The sequence below is a fragment of the Cupressus sempervirens genome, chromosome 5 (genome assembly GCF_028749045.1).
Source record: "Cupressus sempervirens isolate cs-2001-9-10 chromosome 5, ASM2874904v1, whole genome shotgun sequence".
NCBI lineage: Eukaryota > Viridiplantae > Streptophyta > Pinopsida > Cupressales > Cupressaceae > Cupressus > Cupressus sempervirens.
In genome coordinates this window covers 507,977,015-507,992,604 of record NC_143122.1, presented here as the reverse complement: position 1 = coordinate 507,992,604, position 15,590 = coordinate 507,977,015, and positions in this window count along the sequence as shown.

Below are 15,590 nucleotides of genomic sequence, written 5' to 3'. Positions count from 1 at the left end.
AAAAAAATCCATACTTATGTCCTCCCATGGCCTTGATGGAACAGGTAATGGCTGATATAGGCCAGTATTGTGACTAAACCCCTTGGCAACTTGGCAAACCTGGCAACTCTATACAAACTACTTCACATCCTATGAAATTTGAGGCCAAAAATAATGTTCTCTAAGAATGGAAATGGTCTTATCTCGACCAAAATGTCTTGCCATCCCTCCACTATGTTTTTCCTTAATTAGATTTTCCCTCATGGAACTCCTTGGAATGCACAATTGACTACCCTTGAACAACATGCCATATTGAATCAAATAGTCTAACCACTTGGTTCTATCTACAGCAATAGGTTCTTTACAAGCTTTCCATGCTTCAGCAAAATCAAGATCCTCAGGGTACAAATTCTTGAGTTCATCAAACCCAACTACTTCAACCTGCATTATTGTAAGCAAAAATTGTCTCTTACTTAGTGCATCTGCAACCCTATTAGATTTTCCACTTCTATGCTTCAACACAAATGTATAACTCTGTAAGAACCCTACCCACTTCATATGCCTCTGATTCAATTTACCTTGGCTATTTAGGTACTGTAATGCCTGATGATCAAAATACAAAATAAATTCCTTTGGCAATAAATAATACCTCCATTTCTTTAAGGCCTGAACTATTGCATAGAACTCTTGATCATAAACATAATACTTCTTCTTTGCATCATTCAATTTTTCACTAAAATATGCAATAGGCTTACCTTCTTGGCTTAATACAACCCCAATAGCACTGCCACTGGCATCACAATCCACTTGGAAAACCTTTCTAAAATCTGAGAGTGCCAATATAGGTTGTTCTATTACCTGCTTCTTCAGCAATTCAAAACTTCTCGCAGCTGCTGTAGTCCATTTGAACTCTTTTCTATCCCCTCTTATTGTATCAGTTAGGGGTGCACATATGCCACTGAAACTCTTAATAAACATCCTGTAAAAACTAACCAAACCATGAAATGATCTTACCTCAGTAGCAAACCTTGGAGTAGGCCACTCCAAGATGGCTTTTACCTTCTTCGGATCCATTTTGAGACCTTCGGGTGATATAACAAACCCCAAATAGACTAACTCCCTTTTTGCAAAGTTACACTTCTTCAGATTAATTAATAGTTTCTCTTCCCTTAGCCTTTCAAAGACACTACGAATATGCAATAAATGTTCTTCCAAAGTCTTGCTGAAAATTAAAATGTCATCCAAATAAACAATAACAAATTTTCCCAAGAACTTCTTAAATACCTCATTCATGAGCTACATGAAGGTGCTTGGGGCATTCGTCAATCCAAAGGGCATGACTAACCACTCATAAAGACCCTCCTTGGTCTTGAAGGTTGTTTTCCACTCATCTCCTTCTCAAATCTGTATCTGATGATAGCCACTCTTGAGATCTATCTTTGTGAAGTACTGAGCTCCACTCAAGCAGTCCATAAGATCATCCATCCTTGGCAAAGGAAACCGATACTTCATGGTTATCCTATTTATAGCTTGAGAATCTGTACACATCCTCCACTCTCCATCCTTCTTTGGTGCGAGTACTGTAGGTACTGCACATGGACTTAGGCTCTCTTCAATCAAGCCCTTCCTCAGCAGCTCCTGAACCTGTCTATTTAGCTCCTTTGTTTAAGTAGGAATCATCCTGTGAGTAGCCTTGTTAGGCAAACTAGCTCCTAGAATTAGATCTATCTGATGATTGATTTGCCTTACTGATGGCAATCCATCTAGAACATTATCAGAGATAATATCTCCAAACTCCCCTAGTAAATCTAAAACTTCAAGTGGTATTTCACTACTACCTTCTTTATCTTTCCTAAGAATCAAAGCATAGCACATATGCTGATGTGTCATGCCATCTAAAAACTTTCTTTCATTAACAAGACAAATCCTAGCACTACTACATACCTTTTCACCTTCCTTTTTCATGGGCTTCAATTTGTGGCGAACTCCATCCTTTGTCAGAGAGTATGTGTTTGCATGTCCATCATGTACTGCATGTCTATCAAACTGCCATGGTCTACCCAACAATAGATGGCAAACATCCATCGAAACAACATCACAGAAAACTTCATCATGGTAACTCCCAATTTTGAATTTCACTAAACATTGTTCACTTACCAGGACCTTATGATCATCTCTTAAGCAATTCGATAGGGCTGGGGATGTTTCTCCCTCTTGAGCTTCAGCTTAGAGACCATCTCTTCTGATAGCAAGTTATCAGTGCTACCACCATCAATGATCACGTCACAACATTTATCCTCACACTTGCATCTAGTACGGAACAGACTCCTCTGTTGTCCTAGTTCAATCTCACCACTTAGTAGGACTCTTTCATTTACCAAGGTCTCTCCTCTTTCTGCATCCTCTGAATGTGATGATTGTGCATCTTCATCCACATGAGCAACCCTAGCTTGGCCCTCAGCTCTCCTATCTGTCCTTCCTTATCGTTGAGGGCATTCAAAGGCACGATGACCTTCTTCATTGCAATGGAAACGTGTACCACAGAAGCCTCCTCTTCCTTGTCCACGTCCTCTACCTCTTCCTCTCTGATTTCCAAAGTCTTGATCATGGGAGCGGTTGAAACCCTCATTCCTCTGGTTCTTGCTACTACCCACATCTTCATTTTTCTTTTGGGTTTCATTGTAGCCTCTAGATGATCTATCGCTTCCCCTTCCTCCTTGACCACGCCCTCTTTGTCTTCCTTCAAACCTTTTATTCAACTTCTCTTCAACTCGTAGGGCAAATTGGTATGCCTCTTCAACGCTGGTCATTCTTACCAGACTTAATTCCTCTTGGATGCTAGGTCGCAACCCACTGATATAATGAGCAACCTTCTCCTTATTTTCTTCTGCATGCCCCGCTCTAATCAAGAGTTGGTAAAATTCCTCTGCATATTCTTGGACTGATCTTTCTGCTTGCTTTAACCCATGCATCTTCTTAAACAAATCAAGCTCGTAGTCCACAAGAATGAACTGCTTCTTCAATTTGTCCACCATGCGATCCCATCTTGTGATCTTCTCCTTTCCTCTTCTATTTCTTTCCAATTGAACCTCTTGCCACCAAATTTTGGCATGGCCTTTCAGTTTGGCCTTTGCAAACTTAACCTTATCTAGGTCCCTGATATCCCCATACTCAAAGTATTCTTCCAGTTCATTGATCCAATCGATCAACTCATCTGGTTTGAGATTTCCTAAAAATACACCCACTTCAATTGTGGGTCTTTTCCCAAACTTAGTAATGGCCCTAAGAAGCCTTTCCTCTTCATGATTCAGAACTTCCTTGTCAAATTCTCCTTTTGGTCCCATTTTGTCTTCTTCGTTATCATCTTCACTTTGATCACCTGCGGCCATAGTTGCTCCTCTACAAAGCTCCTCCTGCAATGCTTGTACCTACCTTTGGAGGGCTCTAACCTCCTCAAGATTAATAGCTCTGGCTCTTCCACCACGTTCTCTTCGTGGAGGCATTTTCTAACTCGAACCCACAACCACACAATCCTGGTGCAAACTGCCTCATAGTCAGCACTCTATCTACACACTCAGGAAAACCTGCTCTGATACCACTTGATGGGGACACAACCCAAGAACTGAATGGACACAATAGAAAAGGCGAAATTATATTAACTGAGAAAATAAGCTAGTACAAATAGTATAGAGAAAATAAACTTCAAAACATGCCCTAAGGGCTTACAATAGCATAAATCTAGAGATAATTTCTCCTTTTAGTACCTCCTCTCAAACTCCACTCCAAACTGCCTTTTACAATGCCAGAACTCTCCTTAAATAGACCCATAAACCTTAAGGACTATGAATACATTCTAAAAAGTGCTAGTAGGCATCCATCGACCAAATAGAAGGCTCCAAAAGCTATGTTAGAAGTCAGCGCAGATCTAGAAGAATCCAAAAACATTAACCAAACTTTCGGGAGGCATAACTTTTGAACCGTAGCTCCGATTAACGAATCGTTTACATTTTTGAAAAATTCTCAAAGTGCTCTATAGCCCTATGGACCAGCTACACTTGTCCCCCATTTTTTGCCCTTTTTGAGGTCATTTAATGCCCCTAACCTGACTTTGAAGCATTCTTAAGAGGTCTCCACAACTCGAAAAACTGCAATAACTTTCAAACCATGGGGCCTTTTGACCTGATTCTTTTTTTGGAATGCTCTAAACCACAATTACATTCATCTGGCCAATTTACACATCCTAGTTCATCAAAATGATGACCCAATTACATACTCCTATTTTTTCGAGATTTACTAGCACACTGATAGTGGAACTGTGAGAGTTGGAACCTTTATTTGACCCAAATGGGTGTCCAAAAATGCAGACACATGAAATAGAAACTAAGTCTAAGTACATTTTTTTGGGTGACACAAGATTACCCTTATACCTCTGGATGCTCCTACATCAGTAGATTTATCATTTAAGAAAGAAGAACCAAAAGAACACAAATCACTCATGTGAAAAGACAAAAAGCATTTCAATAATACAATCCTTCCAAATTCAACCTTAAAAATTCATCTAGAAATATTTGTGAAATCATTTCTCAAGACCTCACTAGTATAATCAATTGCAAAATATTTAATCTACTTTTTTCTACATAAGATTAACTATCCAGGAGTGGATTTTGGACTTCCACTTTTATGGAATGGATTTTAGACTTTCCATTTTTATGGACAGGCTTTAATAAAGTTTAAAATGCCTCTCTATTTTATCTCATTTATGAGTGGTGCTCCAAAATATGAATAACATTTTGTTGAAAAATTAAACTTTTCTAGTTGGCTTGTGACCAGCCCCTAACAAGTGCAATAACTAACATATTATTGCAACCATATGAACAATATAAAAAATGAGTATGCCTTCTTTTCATGATATCGACTCTTTTGACTGAATAGTCCAGTTAGGTTATGCCTATTTTCATGACAAAAACAATCTATCAATTGAATAGTCCATTGAACTTCAAGTTTAAGAGTCATATCTATAGTTGTATTACTTTGATAAGCTAAAGCATGTTTTTGTATGACCAATTTCTTTGTTTTTGGTTTTTGGTTTTCCTATCTAATGACACATTACATGTGGAATTCGTCTTTGCACAATCTTAGGGATCGTGCAAATCATTGGAAAAAATTGTGGCATGTCCAATGTATATGTGGGTTCTACCTTTAACTGCTATTAATAATATATACCATATTTTTTGAGCACATGGAGAACTTTCTTAACACTTTACATGGTCAAATTTTCTGCAAAGCATGTGCAAAGAGTTTGAATCTTTTTTGGGTGTGACTGTTTTCAAATTATGATGTATTTTGTCCACATTTATAGTGGCCAAGGCAAGTCAAAAATGGATATTGATGGAAGTTTGAATATGTTTTGTTGTTTTCCATATGAATTTCAAACTTTCATGGGGATGTGTACAATTTTTTTATTGTTTCGTTAGGATTGAGGAAATTCCAATTTAGCGCCATGGAGAGTTAATTTGAATGGGTATTTTATTAAAGGAAATAGTACTGTTAGCATTCAAAGCATTCAGGCCTGTGTTATTTGTTTTTTGGTTGCCATATTGTTGCAGAAGAAAAATTAGTGCGATCAGGCAGAGTGTTAAGCATTTTTGTAGTATTCCATAGTTTGCAAAGGGTTAATAATGAAGGAAACTATTGTATTGTCATAAGATTTTATTAGCTGAGTTTATGAGATGCTGCTGGTTTTTTTCAAGTTTTGTTTATGACATGCTGATGGTTTTTTTCAAGTTTTGTAGCTACCAATTGATAGCTGAATTGTCATTTACTAATCTCTTAACAAGCATGGATGAGGAGGTGCGTGTAAGTACAGTTGATACTTTGGCAAAAATGTGAAAGTGGTGTGGTCAAAAGAGATGGAATGCAAGTTGATAGATTTGCTCATTGAGCAAATTCAGTTAGGAAGAAAAGGTGAAGGGGGCTTCAAAAAAGAAGTGTGGACTGCAATACAAAGGAAGTTCAATGAAGAAATGAAAATGAATCTCGGAAAGAATAACTTTAAGAATAAGTACAAAACACAAAAATAAGGTTATAGAATGATGAAAGAGTTACAAAACATGAACGATTTCGCATGGAATGAGAGTACTCAATGTGTCAATGCAGATGATAGTGTATGGGAAGAGTTGCTGAAGTTAATGTTCTCTAAATGATATCTTTTTCTAAGTAAAGTATATCTTAATCAATTGAAATGAAAGTCCTCTAACTTCTAAAAAATTTCGTCCTATAGAGAAAAGATTTCAAAAATGCTAGAGTCTACAAGAGGCAACCCTTTACCTATTTCAATGACTTAGTGGTCATTTTTGGCAATGACATAGCTGACAAAAATGGAGCAGCAATAGGTCCAAAGGCTAAAGACGGACATCTCTTTGAAGATGCTACTGATCTTGATGATGATGTAGGTTTTAATACACACATGGAAGATACCCCTCAATTTGATGATGAAATCCATCATTCAAACAATTCCAATACATCTGTTAGACAAGATACATCTCTGCCATCAACAAGAAGGCAAAAGAGGAGGAAGCCAAGCATGGCTTCTTCTTTGGAGGTTGTATGCAAAAGTATTCAAAAGTATCAATGTGGATAAGAGGGAAGTCAAGTGAATTTACTGGCCTCAAGGCCATGCCTAGAGTTAATAGGGAGACATTGATTGTCACATATGACTTTTTTAGTTCAGAACCTACAAAAGCCTAGGCGTTCATAGAGATGACTATAGAGGAGAGGGAAGAATACATTAGATATAAGTTTGGCAGAGTTTTATGAAATTATAATCCTTTTTTAGAATATGTTTGAACTTACAATCTTTTTGAAGCAATGGACAACCTGTTCATGTTTGTCACACTTGGAATTAAAACATTCTCAGCTCTGTTGGTTCAATTTGTTCTTGAAATGGATAAAAAATACATGTTTTTTGATGGTCATTTCATTCAACATAATGATTTATAGTTCTAATGGAGTTTTTGGATTACTTGCAATAGCTGTTTGTAGTTCAATATATGATCACTAGCTATTTGTATTTCAATTATTTGTAGTTCAATATATGATCACTAGCTGTTTGTAGATATATGAAATAGTTGTTTGAAGTTCAATATATAATCACTAGTTGTTTATAGTTAAATTATTTGCAATAGCTATTTGTAGTTCACTAACTTGGACAACCAATCTATGCAGCATAATCTTTGTTCTCCTTTCTTTACCCTGGCTAAGGTGTGACATTTGAATAACATCTTTATTTGCTATTTTTGCCATTTTTCATAATTGACTTGGTATCAAATAGAAGTTAACTATTTTTTTAAGCCCTCATACCTTGGATATTTCAAAATGCCTATTTATCTTTATGTTGGGCTTAAGTAGAAACTATATAACTTAACTTTGAAGCTGTAGTTGTATTTAATGTGGTTTCTTTCTGCTATAAATAAGTGGAATAAGTCCTGCTGTAGTTATATTTCTAAGTACACAATGAGCAGTGAAAATAATATAATAATATGTGATTTCTATTCTTACAGTCTTTGCGATCCTTTGATAAATGGAGCATCTTTGAATTTTGTGAAAACCATTCCTTTAACTATTTCATCATCTCTTTTTATCAATCAAAGTCTAGTTAAATCACTCTTCTTTATGGGCATATTCTTGGCCTGCATTACAAAGTTTTCATACTTTTTTTCTGCCCATTATTTTTGACCAAAATGGTAATATCTCACTTTACTTTTCAAGATTTACATGATTCTGTTTGTGTTTCTTATTAGTATCTATCATATGATCTTCAACACTATAACTCAAAATTATATATCCATGATAAGAATTGCTTGAACCACTACCTGGGAGCATTTAAATCTGCCTCTATTTTTATTTGGCAAGAATGGGAAATTCCAAGATATTGAAAAAGATTTTTTCAGTGCACATGCTCTTCCATAGGATCAACATTTACATTTGGCAAACTGAAACTTGTTTTAACTTTACTAACCAATAGGTTTGTGGAAAGGTGCCCCTGAGAAAATGATCAACTATACCATCGTAAGTCTCACATGAGCTTTATTAGCATGAGAGATTTCATTATTCCTTTTCGACAAAGTGGCTACTATGGCTATTCTCCTGCTATTTGTTGAGCAAAAAATAATTGTTAATCCAACAGTCAAACTTTCCAGCATCTTATTTTTCCAACTTCAACTTTGTGGAAGGTATTTTCTTGTAAAACATAGACACATTTTCATTGAGCATGAATATCATAAATCACGTTTTCTTGCATTGATACATTTAGAAACCATTTAATATTAGAAAGACATCATTCATGTTTTAGATCAGCTAATAAATGGTTTACTGTGACATTTTTCTTTAATGGCCGACATTTGCTTGTTGCATTTGGATTGTCATTTATAATATTTTCCTATTGTCTTCTCGATTGTTCAAACATTTTATTTTTGCATATGAACAAACAATTATAATTAGTTATTTTTTGTTGCATGCTTTTAACATGCTTTTTAGAGTTATGTTTACATTGATCAGTAGGAATATTTTGTTTATAATTAGTTTGTTATTTATTTTCTCTCATTATATTTGTTCATTATTTGTATAGGGTTGATGGCTTCAAATACTGTGCCATTGTCTGACTGTGGCATTGGCACTGCAGTAATGAGGATGTCATGCACAGACCGTAACCCTGGGCATAAATTTTTTTGTTGTCCAAATAGTCGAAAGGTTGTTTCTATTTTTTTGAATGTTTATTTTTTATGTTTATTGTTCGGAGGACTTATGTAGTTTTGGAATGCAGGGATCATGGCTGCAATTTCTTTTAGTGGGTGAAGGATAAGCCATCTATGTCAACTGTGTCTAACTATATAGAAGATGAAAGGAATGGTTGCAAATTGTGCAACGTTCGAGATACTGCTGCTAAGGAGATTGCTTCTATGGAAAAAGTTGAAATCATGTTTCAACGATGTATTATTTGTGTTCTAATTGCTATAGTTGTAGTATTGGTTATTGGTGGTTTTAAACCAAATGCATAAATGTGGTTCAAAGATGGATATTGGAGATGTAATTGGACATGTAAACTGTATTATGACTATCTATACCTATTGGTGGACAAATTAAAGAATGAAGTATCCATTTTGTTGTTTCCAACTTAATTATGATTGTGGGTTCTATTTTATTTATGATTTTGTATATCAACTAATTCACAATCCCAAAATTTGGCTCATTCCAAGCAAATGGTTGACAGATTCAGTTATCTACAACCTCAGAATGAATTGCCATGAAATTTTGGTTGACTTTGATTGAACTGTTGATCAGTTCAATAATCTATAAAAGAATCACAAAAATGGGTCTCGATATAGAGACCATAACTTTTGATTCCATTGTTGGATTTTCCTAAGATTCAAACAAGTTGTTGTGGGGTAAAAATGTGTCCAAAATTGATTGTAAGATTTAAGAGCCAAGTTTTGATATAAAAGTTATGAGTTTCCATGTACAATTCTATATAAAAAAGGTAGAGATTAAGATCATGTTTTCTTTCTAATCCTAGAATGGCCTATTATGAGATTCTAGTTGGTCATGGGTGTAGAGTTGACTAATTTAGTGATTTGTAACTCTAGAATAATTTGTTATGGGATTTGAGAGACTTGTGGGTGAAGGGTTCAATTGTTTGGTGATTGGTAACCTAACAATGGTCTGTTATGAGATTGTACCTAATCCTAATTAACCATTTGACTAGTTTGATGATCAACAGCTTCAAAATGACTCATGATGAGATTACAGCCAATTCATAGTCAAAGTTTGACCAATTATAGTAACCTCAAAGCAGCTTGTTATGAGATTGTAGCTCATTCTAAGTGAAAGATTGACCAATTTGATGATCTGCAAACTCATAATGAGTTGGCATTGGAGTAGTAGTAACTTGATTTGTGAATGTAACAACCTCTTTGAAGACCTTTTCAATGGTATCAATGTTTCTAGGTGGAAGCCTTCTTAGAAAAATAGAAGTTAATGAATCCATTGTTCCAAAATAGATCTAGATGGCAGCCTCTTGTGGTATAACATAAGGAAACTCCATTCTTTGATATATCTTATAGAAGTGATGATTAAATTGTGAAATAGTCTCTTGGGGATCCCTTTTAATTGAGATGAACTAATGATATAGGAGAGCTGGATCAACATAGATCTTGAATTGCTCTAGAAACTTGCTCTCAAAGGAGTTCTGATCCATTATTGATGTTGTTGGCAAATTGAGGTACCAATTGAATGCCATCTCCCCAAAAGTGTAAGGAAAAAGGTTGCATACCACGTCCATATGCTAAATCTAGTTTCGATTGCAAATCTCCTTGAAAATTTTAAGATGATCCTCTACTATTTGTGATTCTCCATAGATAAACTGTGGGCAAAACTTTTCAGGATTTTTGGGCAAGTCATGCAATGGACCAGTTAGATTCAAAGGTGAATTTTGGGTGTTGAAGAAAGACATGGTTCATAACGATGGAAATGTGTGAGGTGATGATGATTGAATGTGTAATGTGAATGGGTGGAGTTCTTGAAATCCCTTTATGCTTGTGAAAGTGACTGAGTTCTAAGAACTTGTGTTTATTCTAGAAAAGTGCACCTCTAGAGAAGCACACTTTCTCAAAACAGTGCTTCACAAAATTTTGCACAACTACGAAGCTGTAGACCTATGTACCTAAATTTCTAAAAACTGTAGAAATATTTTTTGCACTTGTACGAAATGTAGTTTATTGCAAAGGTGCAAAACTTTTTGAAACTTTGTCAAATTTTCCTTATTCCTAGGAGTATGTTTTTTGATTTGTGGCCCTCCTTCTAGTGCCACTTCTGTTGGGCATTCATTTTGCACAAGGTCAATGGCAGGAATCCATTGCATAATTCCTCTCTTGAAAAGAAAATATTTTTGAAGATCCACTCCAAAGTTCAGTATTTGTCTTGTGACATACCAAAATCCGCTCAATAGAAGATAAATGTGAGTGTTCATGAGTGTTCAGTAGAAGATAAACTCTTTTATCTTGGAATCAAAGTAAATCTATCCGTTGTCTCAAAATATCACACCAAAAGAACAATATTTTTGTATTTTCTATTTTTTAATGAATGCAACTCTAACAATGCAGCTACTATGAGGTCCTATTCTAACAGGGGGTTAGTAAAGCAAATAACATGAAATTAAATGACTTGAAATTGAAATTCTTAAACAAACATAAGCTACAGAACACAACTCGCTACGAGTTAAACCTTTGAAGAAATCAATATGAAACCAATGAAAATAAGAGAAACGCTTCCTAGAATCCACTAATGAAATCGTCGGTGAGAATCTTTAACAAATCGAATGATGTTTCACTCTTCATCAAATTGCAAGGCCATGGAAAGTGCGCTCATGCGAGACAAAAAGCTATGTGGACATAATCAAGTGATCTCTTCTCAAGCTCGTTATGTTAGCAAAATTCATATATTTGTAGCAAACACCAAAACTAAAAGATCGCACAACTAGAATCTTTAACAAATCGAATGATGTTTCACTCTTCATCAAATTGCAAGGCCATGGAAAGTGCGCTCATGCGAGACAAAAAGCTATGTAGACATAATCAAGTGATCTCTTCTCAAGCTTGTTATGTTAGCGAAATTCATATATCTATAGCAAACACCAAAACTAAAAGATCGTACAACTAGAAACAATGCAATAAACCTTTGGCCCAATCACAATCTCATGAATAAAATCCACAAAATAATGACACATTCAGGTAAGAATAACTACACTCTGAATGCTAGCACCAAAAGGATAATTTTATTGCATAATAATGGCGGCCCTTGTTATATTTTACATTGAGGTATTTATAAGAGATCATCTCCTCAATTTGTGTTGAGAGTGAGAGATATCTTACATGCAATAAAATGCTTTTTAAGAATAAAAACAAACTAAAATATATACAAACTATCAATTAATCTAGTGCTTAGAGGGACTCCATCCACATTTTAATCATCTATTGGATGCATGAGCCCTCTACATGTCAAAAACAAAGAAGAAGTGAGAGAGAAAGTAGGAGGAGGCCATCAGTTGAAGTGGAAGTGCATGGACGCATCAAAATTGGAAATTGGCCCTTCACTTGATCTGTGTCAGAGTTAACTTATCAAAATGCGCTCTTGATGCATGGAAAGTGCTATTTTTGGAACTGGCAATTAGCTATCAGCATACCTCTAAATTGTAGAGCTATGGACCTATGGACCTATAAAGATATAGACCTACATGAAAATGTGGAGCTATGCACTTGCACACCTACGAACCTTGAAAGCTCAATTTGCAAAAAAATTAAAGTTCTCAATTTTGAAAACGATTTTTGGGTTTTTCTCAAATGGAGTTTTAGATCATTGTTTGTCATTCTTTACCCTTTTTTATGATTTATACCCTCTTTATAGCCAATCAATTTCATAAACTTACACTCGTACTTCTTCAATTTAAAATCCCAAGGCACTTGCAATGAATCTCATCATTAATAGCTGCATCAGATGAGGAGCCTATTCCACTCATGTGTTCAAACTCTGTATTTTTGACTTTTGTCTTCCCTCCAACTGCCCTATCCTTCTTGGTGAGAAACTAAGTGTTCCAAATGATCAAATGTTTGAAGCTTTTTCATATTTTTTCATAAATTTTTCTAGGCATTTTTAAATGACTTTTTCAGAGGTCTTCTGCTCAAAATTTCTAGTCAAAACCTTCACTGGTCCTTAAAATTGGGCAATCAAAGGCTCCCTACTTTAGGAAATGAAATTAGATCTTCAGTTCTTCTTTCCAATGGTGTAAACAGTTCTAAATTTTGAGCTACAAGTCAAAAGTTATGACCCCGACAAGTTGATGTCATTTTTACCTACAAAATGAAGCACATATTAGTCCATAAAGATAAAAAATACTTAAATAAGACACACCCTAATGACACTGGAAAAAAACCCCCAAAAAAACAAGTTACTCAAACAAAATCGAAGCTGAATGGGCAGCATAGTGCACGAGCAGAGTGCGTGGTGTGCATAGGTGAGCATCCGACATGTTATGGCATGCACGACTCTTTTTGACACATTATGACACTTTGGCATGGGTGGGGCCTTTGGGCGCATGTGGCCCTTAGGCACATACACAGGGCCCTTTGGCATGCACACGGCCCTTTGTGGTGTCGTACATGACCCTTTGGTGCGTGCACAGTGTGCTCCTTGGCATGCGCACTACCCTTGGTGGTGGGCACACACTTTGGGTGCCTGCAACCCTTTGCTGAATGTCCCTTTGTGGCATGTGCGCATAGTGATTTTTTTTTTTGTTATTTTTTCAATTTTCTAATTTTTTGTAACTTTTCCAAATTTTGACTCTAAAATTCTAACTTTAACAAAACTTTCTTCTCCTAACTCTCGAAATGTGAGTTCGAGAGTTAAAAAATGTAGGGTGTCCCCATTCCTAATGAGGAATAGGGTATGTGTTGTGGATACCGCAATAATTTGTAGCTTCAAAATGATTTGCTATGAGATTTTAGCTGATTCATAGTCAATGTTTGACTGATTTGGATACTTCTAACCTTAGAATGACTTGTAATAAAATTTTAGTTGATTCAGAGTTAAAGGTTGACTGATTCAATTATATGTAACTTTAGAATAGCTTGTTATGAGATCGTAGTTTATTCGGAGCAAAGGGTTGACCAATTTGTTGATCCACAACGTTAGAATGACTTGTTATGAAATTTTGGTCAGCTCTAATTAAATGGTTGATCAGTTCAATGATTTATACTAGAGTCACAGTCGAATGTATCTCAGTGTAGAGACCATGAATTTTGATTCCATTATTGGATTTTTGTAAGTATTGAATATGTTGTCACAGGTCAAAATGTGCCAAAATTTGATAGTTAGATTTAAGAACCAATTTTTGATTGAAATGTTATGGGTCTTTGTTTACAACTCTATACAAAAATGGAAAAGTTTAAGATTGTGTTTTTTTGTCTAACCTTAGAATGACCTATTATGAGAGTCTAGGTTGTTATGAGTTGATTTAAAACTCTAATGAATTATTATAAGATTTGAGCTAATTGTGAGTGAAGGGTTGATTTGTTCGATGATCAGTAACCTTAAAATGGTTTGTTATGAGATCATATCTAATTTTGATTGAATGCAAGATTGATTTGGTGATCTATAGCTGCAAAATGGTTTGTGATGAGACTGTGGCTAATTCATAGTCAATGTTTGCTTGATTTGGATAATTCTAACCTTAGAATGGCTTCTTATCATATTATATCTCATTCTGAGTCAACGATTAACCAATTTAGTGATCTACAACCTTAGAATGACTTGATATGAAATTTTTATATGCCAAATTACGAGTCTCTATGTACAAGTCTATAAAAAATGACAAAGTTTAAGATAATGTTTTCTTTGTGACCTTAGAATGGCCTATTATGATATTCTAGTTGGCAATGAGTGTAGAGTTGACTGACTCAATGATTTGTAACTCTAGAATGACTTGAAATGCGATTTAAGTGAATTGTGAGTGAAGGGTTATTTTGTTCGGTGATGTGTAACCTCAGAATAGTTTGTTATGAGATCATGCCTAATTCTGATTGAACACTTCACTAGTTAGGTGATTTATACTTTCAAAATGATATATGATGAGATTGTTGCAAATTCAAAGTCAAAGTTTGACTGATTTGGATACTTCTAATCTTAGAATGGCTTGTAATAAATTTTTGCCCATTCAAAGTGAAGAGTTGATCAATTCAATGATATGTAACCACAAAATGACTTGTTATGAAAATGTAGCTCATTCAGAGCAAATGGTTGACCAATTCAATGATCTACAACCTTAGAATGACTTGCTATGAAATTTTAGTAAACTCTAACTGAATGGTTGATAAGTTTAGTGATTTATAATGGAGTCATACAAAAAGGAGTCTCAGTTATGGATATGTTAGATTTTCCTAAGTTTTTAGATATGTTGTTGGGTTACAAAATTTGTCCAAATCTAATTATCTGATGGTTAGATTTAAGAACCAAGCTCTAGTTCAAAAGTTATGAGTCTATGTGTACAATTATATACAAAAATAGTATCATTTAAGATCATGTTTTCTTTCTAACTTTCTAATGGCCTATTATGAGATTCTAGTTAGTTATGAATGGAGAGTTGACTAAGTCAATGATTTATAACTCTAGAATGACTTGTTATGAGATTTTAGTGAATTATGAGTGAAGGATTATGTTGTTTGATGATCTCCAGCCTCATAATGGTTTTCTATGGGGATCATACCTAATTCTAATTGAATGCTTAATCAGTTCAGTGATATGCAACTTCAAAATGACTTGTGATGAGATTGTGCCCAATTCAAATTGAAAGTTTGATTGATTTGGATACTTCTAATGTCAAATGGCTTGTAATAACATTTACACACATTTAGAGTGAAGGGTTGACTGATTCAATGATATGTAACCTTAGAATGGCTTGTTATGAGATTGCAGCTCATTCTGAGTGAAGGGTTGACCTATTCGGTGATCCATAACCTCAGAATAACTTGCTATGAAAATTTTATTAGCTCTAATTGAAAGGTTGA